Below are 9,384 nucleotides of genomic sequence, written 5' to 3' on the forward strand. Positions count from 1 at the left end.
GAAAGGTGGCCGGTTGTCTGACTGGCCTTCAGTGAGGGTGTAGGCAACTGTGGTTGTGCCCAGATTGTTCGCCATTGGATCTTTGCTCCAAGCGGTTAAGCTTGATTCTTGAGACCTTAGCTCTGATACCAATTGAAGGTTGTGGTAGGCTTAGAGAAGGGGGGTTGAATCTATGCCTTCCTTTTAAGTTGCTGTTATTACCCTTTTAAAGTAAACTATCAATTCAGGTTCTGTTTGAACTTAGCAGCGGAAATTTATGAGACAATTTATTTTTGTCTCATGAATATCATAAAATAGAACTCAGCAGAGAAGAGAAAAGCTAACACCAGCGTGTATCCTGGTTCAGTTGCTTTGTGCTATGCAACCTACATCCAGTCTCCTCCACAACTATGGAAGAATTTCACTATAGTTAACAGTATTACATACACCAATTTCATAGGATTGACCCAATCCTTTCACTCTCAAGTTCTAACCTAACTTGACATTGGCTATGCTAATACCTAACTAATCCTCTTAGTGCTAACCCAACTAAGAAAGGGATACTTCACAGGTACAAGATACAAGACATAAACACACCTAAAGAAATCTGAAACTAACTCTAGGCTTTTCTCTCAAGTGTATCACTCAGCCTTTTTCCACTCATGGCTTTTACTTGAGATTTCTCACAATGCCTTTTCTCTCAAGAAATTACAGAAAGATAAACATTGAAAAGTAAATTACAATCTGTAAAACATGAAGGAGATTGACTTCATCAACAGCCTCTTCGCTATATGCAAAACCAGATTTGCAAACCTCAGCTTGAGTTCTTCAGTATTGGCCGAATGCTTCTTTGAAAGAAAGCATTATCCAAGTAGAGGAACTTCTTTACAGAACACTATTTTCACACTCTGGTTTTTTCTCCTTACCTTCTGAATGAACAGCAAGCTTCTTTTATCTCCTTGCATGTTGCTGGGTTCTTCTTCCAAGGTCAACATCTTGAGCCTTGAGCTTCACCAACTCACAGATTCACTTTTTCACCTTAATCCTTAGAGAAGAAACTTTCCCTCTGACTTCCTCATTTTGACCGAAAGCCACAAAGCAGTAACAATAGAAATCTTCTTATGGTCAACTTGATCTTAGCCATTGAAAAACTACTTGGTCCCCAAGTATCACTTGTGACCGTAGATGTGAAGCAGAATAGGGCAGAGAACAACTTTTCCTTGAATGCCATTTTCAGATAGAGCAGAGAGTTGGGAAGAAGGGAAGAAGATTTGATGCAAGCAAGATGAGATGGATTATCTTTAACCTAAGCTTGATTTGGATTAGATTTTCTGCTTTAGCTTCTGTGCTTCAAGCTTAGATTTTCTCTTTCTTGCTTCTTTGGTTACTGGCTTATGGAGGAAGCTTTTCTTCTCTTTCTCTTTCTTACTTTTTCTGAAGTCTTGATTTGACTTGATTAGAGAGGAGAGGAATGTTGCTTTGGTTGGAGCAAGATGGAGGGAATTGAAATCAATTCGGGCTTGGATCGGGTATCCATTAGCTTGGCCCGTTTTGATTTCTCAGCTTTGAATCCTTTTGGACTTTGTTTATTTCATTAACCCATTACCCTTGTTTTATTTTCCCTTTCATTTGGGCTGTAAATCAGATTTTGGCCTGCAGCAGTTTTATAAATAATTAGTAATATGCAATTATAATTAATCAACACTAATTATTTATTTTCCCAAAAATAATCTTTGTCATCACTAATTAATTTAGTTAATTTCTTTACTTAACAATGTATTTGTGACTTACCTTCTCCTGAGCTATCTGGTTTGTTTATATAGGTGAGTGAAGTGTTAGCTTCCCTTTATTTGTTCCGATCTTTTCGGTTGGATCGTGAGTGCTGTTGTTGTTGATAACGGCTTAGAGATGGTGTTTAACTTGTGTGAAACTGTAACCAAGTTGTGGTTGAGTTCTGCGTTATTATCTCCGGATTATTTGGTCGGTTTTCATATTGATATTGGTTCCGAGTTTACGGGGTACATGTCACTTCTGAAGAGATCAAATTAAGTTTTGATCTAAATAGGCAGTTAGATGAGGAAGCTGAATGGTTCTGAAAATCGAATTCATCTAAGACGTATTCAGCAAGAAATGGGTATGATGAGTTGGTGAGGAGGAAGAACGACTAGCATGTTACAGATAATTGGCTTTTATTATGGATTGCAAATATAACGCTTATTCAACGCACTACAAATGCTATAAATCTTATGGCGAAGCAAGCTGCTAGGGATAGTCTTTCTCAAGTGGAGTGGCTTTATCTTTGGGATGAGTTAGACACAATTGCCCACTAGGAGAAATTTACTCCTCCTTAGTTTTCTTTTTTTCTATTTATTATATTTAGGGTAAACTATCAAAAATGCACTGAAATATTTTTGTCATTAACAAAAATATACTAAAATTTTTTTATCGACAAAAATACTTTCAAATAATTTAAAAACGCGATAAAAATATTCAATATTAAATATGTATTTTTCAAAAAATACTTTAGAACTTGAATTTTGATACGAATTTTTATAAGTATGATTAAAAAATTTAGATATTTTTATTCTTAAAATTTAGTAAATTTTCTCTAACTATATATTATTTGTGATTTTTTAAAAGTATTATTGTTTGTTGACAAAAAAAACCCACAAAAAAATATATACTTAGTGAAAAATTACCAAATTTTAAGGATAAAAATATCTCTTTTTTTTAATCATACTTGCAAAATATCGCATTAAAATTTAATATCTAAATATTTTTTGAGAATACATATTTAATGTTGGATATTTTTGTCGTATTTTTAAATTATTTGAGAATATTTTTGTTAATAACAAAATTCGAGTGTATCTTTGTCAACGACAAAGTTATTCGAGTGCATTTTTTATAGTTTACCCTTATATTTAATATCAACAGTTCATATTTAAAGTTTAAAATTTAAGATTTAAAATTTAAAATTTAGAATTTAAAATTTAGAATTTAAATTTTAAAATTTACGATTTAGGATTTAATATTTAAAATATTTATAGTTTAGAAATCAAAGAATACTATACTTTTTACTTTTTAGTTTTTATAGAGCATATTCGCATTCGCTATACAATATAACATAATTTAAAAATATATATATATAGAATAGACTCAACAATTTTTATTGCCACAAATAACTAGGTTCTAGAATGAAAAACACCCTTTGGAATTTAGAATTGAGCAGAAGACTGGTCATGAGAACAAATGTAGAATCTCAATAAATAAATAAATAAAAGTAAGTCAATAAAAAGAAAAGCAATTTTTGCTGAAAAATCAATACAAGAACTCCTGAACCTTCTATTTTACATTTCATCTTTTTGTACTTAAATTACCATGCCATGAGCAGAGCCGAATCTATATACATTATTTTGTTTTGAAAGTAAGAGCTCAACACTCAAGTGGAGTAAAGTAATATTAAGACAAGAACAATAAAGTCATAACAACTCCTATGTCATCTCCGGTATAGCCATCAACAATATGAGTTATTTACAACACCACTCCGTAGCATAATAAAATGATTGCTCCACACAGTCGCCAATTCCTGTTATCTTGCTGTGAAATATGGCATCATTTCGGCGTAACCAAATAATCCATATAACTGAGAAGAATCCAATTAGCCAATACTTGCGCGCCTCTCTTTTCTCATCGGCACAGATCTCTAACTCTCAAAAAGCTCTTTCAAAGTACCAGGAGCAACCCACTTATGTCCAAACGCTGATATCCAAGCACACCACACCTGCCAAGAGTACTCACAAGTAATAAATAAATGTTGTATATTTTCAACATCTTTCTTACATAGCATGCACAAAACATCATTCTGTTGTAGGATTCCCAACCTACTTAGCCGGTCCTTTGTATTGACCCGCCCTACCAAAACAAACCAAGCGAATAACTCCACTCGAGGCGGAACTAGGCCTTTCCAGATCTCCTTGAACTTGTATCTCAGAAGCTCCTCATCCAAAGTCTCTTCCTACAAATCCTGCACAAATGAATTAGTAGAATAAATTTCTTCCTTATCAAATTTTCACAACACTCTATCTTGCACATCTGCTATTAGTCTAACAGATTGCAAGACATGAAGCAGTTGGTTCAGTGTATTTGTCTCCCATTGTCGTAGTTCTCTTCTCCATTGGAAATGCCAAACCCACTCTATCCCATCTCAGAATCCACACTCCCCAATTACTGATCCTTTTTTGTTTGAAATTAAGAAGAGTCTCGGAAAGGAGTCTTTCAGCTTCCCCACTTGCAACCATGTATCCTCCCAAAATCTGGTGGATCTTCTATCTCCTACTTTCATAGCAAGGCCATCAATCATCTTCTGCCTGACATGTTCCTCCCTTATTTGCACTTGACATATGTCTCTCCACGGACCCCCTCTCTTCGGCAATGTCTGAGTTGATAGTAATTGATTTGGGTTCAAGCTATTGCAGGAGCATACAATCTTCTTCCATAGAGGGCAGTCCTCCTTAGAGAATCGCCACCACCATTTAAAGAGTAAGGCTGTATTCCGGATCACCGCATCACCCACCCCCAATCCTCCTACCTTCTTTGGTGCCTGGATCAGCTCCCACTTCACAAGGGCCATACCAGGTCGACCATCATCCTTCCCCCAAAAGAACCTTCTCTGCAAGGATATAATTCTTCGTTCCACCGCATTAGGCATCTTGTACAAACTCAGGTAATAAATAGGTAGGCTGTTAATTACCGACGTAATAAGTACCAATTTACCAGCCTTGCTAAGGACCTTTGCTTTTCATAAGCTGAGTTTTTCTTCCACCTTATCTAGAACCGGCTTCCAAGTTTTGACCAACCGCAGATTTGCTCCTAGGCTAATGCCAAAAAACCTCACCGGTAGAGCTGTCTCTTGACAACCTAGTAGCTGGCACATCCGATTAACCCACTCCGAGCTGCAATTCACTGGTATCAAGTTAGACTTCTCAAAATTAATGCTCAAGCCAGACATCATTTCGAAGCACCTGAGTAGTCTCTTATAATTCCTCAGTGTCTCCTCCTCCGGCAGACAAAATAATATAGTGTCATCAGCAAATTGTAAGTGTGATAACTCTATATTATCTCTACCGACTAAGAGAGGAGATATTCGACCATTTCTAGCTGCCTCTCCGATCATCCTGTTAAGTACATCCACCACTAGAAGAAACAAAAACGGCGATAAAGGGTCACCTTGACGTAGTCCTCTCTCTATTTTGAATGGTTTCGATGGTGACCCATTAACCAAAATAGAGATAGAAGCCGAGGTAACACACTCCCTAACCCATGCCCTCCATGTTCTTCCGAATCTCATCTTCTCTAGCACAGTATCAACAAAGCACCATTTGACTCTGTCATAGGCTTTTTGGAAGTCAAGTTTAACAATCGCTGATGCCTTCTTCTTCAGTTTCAACCATTGCACAGTTTCACATGCAATTAACGCTCCATCATGTATCTTTTTCCCCTTCACAAAGGCACTCTGTGTTTCTCCAACTAAGCCTGGCATAACACTCCTCATCCTTCGTGTCAGCAATTTTGAGATTACCTTATAGACATACCCAACCATACTGATAGGTCTGAAATCTTTTATCTCCTTAGCCCCAACGAATTTCGGAGCCAGCGCTACCCATGTGACATTAGCTTCTGCCGGCAATCTTGTTGTTTGGAAGAAACCCATCACAGCTGCAGTGAATTCCGTTCCAATCTCATCCCAGCACTTCTTTATAAAATACATGTTGTACCCGTCACTCCCTGGAGCCTTAGAAGATTCACAATCCCAAACTGCCTCCTTCACTTCCTCTACTGATGGTAATGCCTCTAAGGTTTCCGTTTCCTCCCTCTTTAAACGATTAACTAATCCATCCCTAAAGGTCACCCTTGGGGACGCTTCCTGGTGGTACAGAGACTTGTAAAAGTCCCGAACCGCAATTTTGATTCTTGCTTGATTCCTCACTAGCCTCCCATTAATCACCAACGACTCAATCCGGTTATTTCTTCTTCTCGCCGAAGCTATATTATGGAAGTATCTTATGTTCCGATCCATCTCATTAGCGTGCCGAGATCTTGACATTTGCTTCCAATGCATCTCCTGTCTTAGATACCACTTTTTGCAACAACTTACTAATGCCCTCCTCCTAGCCTCTGTTGTACCTTCATACCGTCCGCTACTAACCATATCATCTACCTTTCTGATTTCTTCCTCAAGCTTCTTAATCCGCTCAGCCATATCCCCAAAATGCTGCTTATGCCATCTACGTAGTGATTCTGACAGTGCTTTCATCTTCTGTAAGAATTTTCCTTTACCTAGTTCCTTCCATTCTTCCTTCACCATTCTCAAGAACCCTTCGTGCGTGAACCATGAGTCCAAGCTTCGAAATGGTCTTGGACCCTCAACTCTTCTGCTATCTTCCATAACCAAAGGGCAGTGATCTGACAAACCTCTCGGACCACTCCTTAGACACGTCTCTGGGTACACATCAAGCCACCCCAAGGAGACTAGGCACCTATCAATACGACAACACGACTGTCCTCTAAACCAAGTATACTTTCGGTCATTCAGTGGCAAGTCAATAAGCTCCATATCATTTATCCATGTCCTAAACTCCGCTGCAGACACTGGTAATGTAGTCGCTCCTTTTCTTTCCTCCAAATGCATAATTTCATTAAAATCTCCCAAAAAACAGACCGGCACCTGACACAATCCTGTAATATAACTCAATTCTTCCCACATGGAGATCTTCTCATCTCTCTCATACGGTCCATACACTAAACAAATAGCACAATAAAAGTTATCTTTTACCACAACTCCTTCTATACACAACCATCTATCCCCTTTATAGCAGTTATACAGTTTAAAAGCCGCTCCATCCCATATTAACAATAACCCTCCAGAAGTCCCAATATAACTGACAGACTCCCAACATGTTCTGTCGCTTCCCCAAATACGCACAACATCAAATTTATTTATTAATTCCTTTTTGTTTCTATCAGGCCCAACATATCCAACCTAAACTTATTTTTGAAAGTCTTTAGCATACTAACCTTTGCATCACCTCCCAACCCCCGTATATTCCAAGAACTAAAAATCATTTAGTGAAACTACTACACACCTGTTTACGGTTTTTTGGTCGACTTCTTCGGACTTTTTCTTTTTGCTTAGCCTGCTGCCGTTTCATAGCAATAGCTTCGTTCTGCTCTTGTAAAATAGTCATGATGTCCTCCTCATCACTGCATTGTGCTCCTGACTCCACAGCTAGTTTCCAAGCCACTTTGTTCTCAGCCATTTTCTCTTCCCAACTCGGCCTCAGTTCCTCATGATCTGGTTTCCTACCATCATCTAAACGACCTCCCATCACCGAACCTGATTCTGCAGTATTCGCTCTTTCTTCCTCCTGTCCGTTTCCGTTCTGATTCCATCCATCCAACAAGATCTCCCCCTCTTCCGGTCCCTGAATCTACCCGTCTTCTTCTGGTACATTGCAGTTCCTGATCAGGCCAACAAGAGTACCCTGGCCCGTAGCTCCTACTATTCGCGTCCTTCTCAAAGCGTTCATGTTACAGGGAGTTCCTTGAACATGTACAGGTTCAGAGTTCAGGACCGCCTCCTTTCTCTGCAATGTTCGTTCATTCTCTTCACTGGTAACTTCCACTGCGGGGGTCAATCCTTCATCAAACCCGCCAGCCTCAGCCTCCGGTGCACCTTCCTCCATCCCGCCGTGTCTGCAGCCCTCCTCCACCCAGTTTCGCACCCCGCGCCGCACTTCCGTCCACCTTCCAGGCTCAATACCCGCTGCTGGTTGCCTCCATCCTTCCCGGGATGGCACATCGGACTTGCCGCTTACCTCCGACTCGGAGCGGCCGGGCTAGTGCTCTCCCACTTGCCGCGTTCCATCGTGGTCGTGGTCGAACCTTGAAGGCGCCATCTGCACAGGAACCTGAGTCATGAGAGTGAGATCCTTCTGGGTCGAGGATGGTAGCTCGGGGCGGCCTGGATCGTGCTTCCCCTCGTGCCGCGTTCCATCGTGGTCGTGGCTGGACGTTGGAGGCGCCGTCTGCACAGGAACATGGGTCATGGGTGTGTGTTCCTGCCGGGTCGAGGATGGCAGCGGGTCAGACCCAACCCGGTTATGCAGCCCAACAGTTGGCCTAGTCCAGCAAGCCTTCTCCCTCACCCAGCAAGCATGTTTTATGATCCCCTTATTAGGCCTTGTCATTCCCAACCCATTATCATGACTATTTCCATGATTTATTTGGCAATCTAATTCTTTTGCATAATTATTGAAAATCGTTGCCTCTGAATCAAAATCTTTATTTATTTCATATGATCCTATCCGCTCTCAGGTTGGACAGTAAAGATCGGAGAAGGACAATCACTCATTCTTAAAACCAGCATTCTTAAGACCAAAGAGTCGGGCGGAAAGGGGGGCTCTCCGATCCCTGAGAATCTGCCTTGTCAATTAATGCAGTATAATTGCCGTTTCCTTTAGAAAAATTTGAATTTTTATAATTCCATTCGTTCAAAACAAGGCTTGAAATTACCATCCTGTCCCTATCTTGTTCTTCGTTTTTACGTTCTACCGTCATCAGCTCCGCCGCCTGATCTCGATCTGCCATCCTCCGTTCAGCTCCATGATTCAATATGCAACTAGAGCTTTCATGCCGCGTCTCTTCTATATTTATCATGTGCCTGTCTCTTGTCTCTTCCTCCTTTTCTTTTTTTTTCTAAGAAATATTTTTTTCTCACTATAATTTAAATTTTTTTTAGTAGTATATAATAATAATATTTATTTATTTTATTAAATTATTAAATTTAACTCCATACTAATTTTTTATTTAATTTTTGGTACTTAATATTTAATATAAGAATTTCACATTATATATTTATTAGAATGATCAATTTTTAATTTAAATAAGATTGACATTTTTTTTTAGAAATCAATTTAAAAGATATTATTTATCTTCTTTTAAAATTAGCTTTAACTTTTGTTCATAATAGCAACTGCAGTAATTGAAAAAAAAAATTTAATTATAAATAGTATAACTTCTAATTATATGAAAAGTAAATTTTTAAATAATTATTTAGTAATATATATAAAAAGGAAGACATTTTGATTGTATTTATAAAAAAAATTATTCAATTTTTTTAAAATATAAAATCTAAATAATAAAATTTTAAATTATATATTATTATTTAAATTACTATTTTAGTTTTAATTTATAAATTAAATATTTGAAGACTAATTATATTATACATACATAAAAAATAGTTTTCTGTGTAAAATATATATTAAAATATAAAACACATATTAAAATAAATTAAATAATATATATTTATATATAAATATATAATAATTAATAAATAATTTAATAACT

This window comes from Arachis ipaensis, chromosome B8, assembly GCF_059453495.1.
Source record: "Arachis ipaensis isolate K30076 ecotype BB chromosome B8, ASM5945349v1, whole genome shotgun sequence".
NCBI classification, from domain to species: domain Eukaryota; kingdom Viridiplantae; phylum Streptophyta; class Magnoliopsida; order Fabales; family Fabaceae; genus Arachis; species Arachis ipaensis.